This window comes from Palaemon carinicauda, chromosome 29 (genome assembly GCF_036898095.1).
Source record: "Palaemon carinicauda isolate YSFRI2023 chromosome 29, ASM3689809v2, whole genome shotgun sequence".
In the NCBI taxonomy this organism is placed as follows: Eukaryota; Metazoa; Arthropoda; class Malacostraca; order Decapoda; family Palaemonidae; genus Palaemon; species Palaemon carinicauda.
Window position 1 is genome coordinate 67,346,717 of NC_090753.1, and position 3,174 is coordinate 67,349,890.

At 27.7% G+C, this 3,174-nt stretch overlaps 1 pseudogene; it reads right to left on the bottom strand.

Annotated features, from left to right (window-relative positions):
- The window catches only part of LOC137622815 (uncharacterized), a 35,271-nt pseudogene extending 32,579 nt beyond the window's left edge, over positions 1-2,692 (bottom strand).
- Between the last annotated feature and the right edge of the window lie 482 nt (positions 2,693-3,174).

A 3,174-nucleotide genomic window follows, 5' to 3' on the forward strand; every position in this document is an offset into this window, starting at 1 on the left:
CTAAAAGTAATAATAATAATAATAATAATAATCAATATATAAACATATATAAACTCACTATTTCATTTCTCAAGGCCTTAGTAATGTTTCAGGATTCTGTGAAAAATTTAAAGTTTCAATTTACTATGGCTATTTTAACCATATTTAGACCTTTCCAATTTAATTCGTATTCACAATTAAAACATTTTGATAAAAAAAAAAAAAAAACAATAAAGAAAATCAACATTTATATTCATCTTAAGTCAGTCTCCCATTTTCCCACTTTAAAAATTTTGATAAAAAAAAACAATAAAGAAAATCAACATTAAGTCAGTCTCACATTTTAAACATTTTGATGAAAAACAATAAAGAAAATCCACATTTAAATTCATCTTAAGTCAGTCTCCCATTTTTCCCACTTTAAACATTTTAATAAGAAGAAACTATAAATAAAATCAACATTAAGTCAGTTTTGCATTTTAAACATTTTGATAAAAAAACAATAAAGAAAATCAACATTTATATTCATCTTAAGCCAGTCTCCCATTTTCCCACTTTAAACATTTTGATAAAAAAACAATAAAGAAAATCAACATTAAGTCAGTCTCACATTTTAAACATTTTGATGAAAAACAATAAAGAAAATCCACATTTAAATTCATCTTAAGTCAGTCTCCCATTTTTCCCACTTTAAACATTTTAATAAAAAGAAACTATAAATAAAATCAACATTAAGTCAGTCCCCCATTTTAAACATTTTGATAAAAAACAATAAAGAAAAGCAACATTTATCCTTAAGTCAGTCTCACATTTTTCCCACTTTAAACATTTTGATAAAAAACAATAAAGAAAATCAACATTAATTCAGTCTCCCATTTTAAACATTTTGATAAAAAAAAAACAATAAAGAAAATCAACATTAAGTCAGTCTTGCATTTTAAACATTGTGATAAAAAACAATAATGAAAATAAGCATTAAGTCAGTCTCCCATTTTATAAGAAAAAAACAATAAATAAAATCAACATTAGGCCAGTCTCGCATTTTAAACATTTTGATAAAAAAAAAAACAATAAATAAAATCAACATTAGGTCAGTCTCACATTTTAAACATTTTGATAAAAAAAAAAAAAACAATAAATAAAATCAACATTAGGTCAGTCTCACATTTTAAACATTTTGATAAAAAAAAATAAAAACAACATTAGGTCAGTCTCCCATTTTAAACATTTTGATGAAAAAAAAACAATAAAAAAAAGCAACATTTATCCTTTAAGGCAGTCTCCCCGTTTTTCCCACTTTAAACATTTTGATAAAAAACAATAAAGAAAAGCAACATTTATCCTAAAGTCAGTCTCCCATTTTTCCCACTTTAAACATTTTGATAAAAAACAATAAAGAAAATCAACATTTAGGCCTATCCTTAAGTCAGTCTCCCATTTTTCACACTTGAAACATTTTGATAAAAAAAAAAAAATTTAAAAAAATCAACATTAAGTCAGTCTCCCATTTTCCCACTTTAAACATTTTGATAAAAAACAATAAAGAAAAAGCAACATTTATCCTTAAGTCAGTCTCCCATTTTTCCCACTTTAAAAATTTTGATAAAAAACAATAAAGAAAATCAACATTTATATTCATCTTAAGTCAGTCTCCCATTTTTTCCCATTTAAAAAGCTTAATAAGAAGTAGCAAGTAAAATAGAATGAATCATCTCTTCCATCCTAATACTGGACAGACAAGTTCCAGAACTGTGATATTAGCTTCTCTATCTTACTAAGCAACAGACTGGGTAAGAAACCGCTATCTTTGAGACACTGAAGATAGATTCAAAATGAATTAAAGATACTGGTAACTAGATGTTGCTGTTTAAGTTTTGTGGATTTCTCATTGTTTGTTTTAGTTATTTTTATATTTATATAGATATTTTTTTTCTTACATATTTCTCACTTCTTTTAGTATTTTATAAATATTTTTCACTTGCGTTTTTATTTTTCTTAAGTGTAGTCTTTGAGTTCTGTTTTTATTCCTATCTATTGTTATATGTTATCAATTTATCAATTGGTTTTAATAAAAGTATTTCTCGATTTATCAGTTTCGAGTTCTGTTTATTTCTTTATACTGTTAATGTTATCAATTTATCAATTGAGTTGGTTTTTTGTAAATGTATTTCTCGATTTATCAGTTTCGAGTTCTGTGTTTATTTTTTTATACTGTTAATGTTATCAATTTATCAATTGAGTTAGGTTTTATTAATGTATTTCTCGATTTATCAGTTTCGAGTTCTGTGTTTATTTTTTTTATACTGTTAATATTATCAATTTATCAATTGAGTTGGGTTTTATAAATGTATTTCTCGATTTATTAGTGATAGAATGTATTTCAGTGAAGTGGTATGTCATATTTACCCAGCTATTGAAATATTTTATCAAATTAAAACCACCAATTAGACTTACCTGTACCGCCAAAGCGGCCACAGCAACGATGAAAGATAGAAACATCCTCTTGGAAGGCCGTAGAAATCAAGAAAGGGTGAAACTTTTCTGCCAAATACTGGGTAAAATCGTAAGAGTTTCCTAGGCTTTACTAATGCACAAGCCAAAGGCGAGACAGAGGAGGAGGAAGAGACTTGGAGCGAATGTCTGGCACACGTCTGGGGGACCTATCTTATCTTCTTGTACTCCCGCTGAATTCTAGTTGAAGTCTGAGAGGAACGAGTACTCGCTTCGCTGAGATAATGTTCGCCGGGTGGGAGCTTTAGGGAGGCTGTGACGTCACTGACCTTCGGTGACGTCGTGCTAAACGTTTAGGGAAAGCTTCTCTTTGTTTATTTTCAGTTCTTCTTCTTCTTCTTCTTCTTCTTCTTCTTCTTCTTCGTTTACGAGATTTTACAAACGCTTGTTTTGTTTTTGCATAATTCTTTTTCTATATAAATCAAATATCTGTTTTAATATTGTTAATGTTTTCAAAATACTTCATTTTGATTCTCACCACTTCTTATATCATTTATTTATTGCCTTATTTCCTTTCCTCACTGGCTATTTTTCCCTGTTGGAGCCCTTGGGCTTATAGCATCTTGCTTTTCCAACTAGGGTTGTAGCTTAGCTAATAATAATAATAATAATAATAATAATAATAATAATAATAATAATAATAATTTCCTTTCCTCACTGGGCTATTTTTGCCTGTTGAAGCCC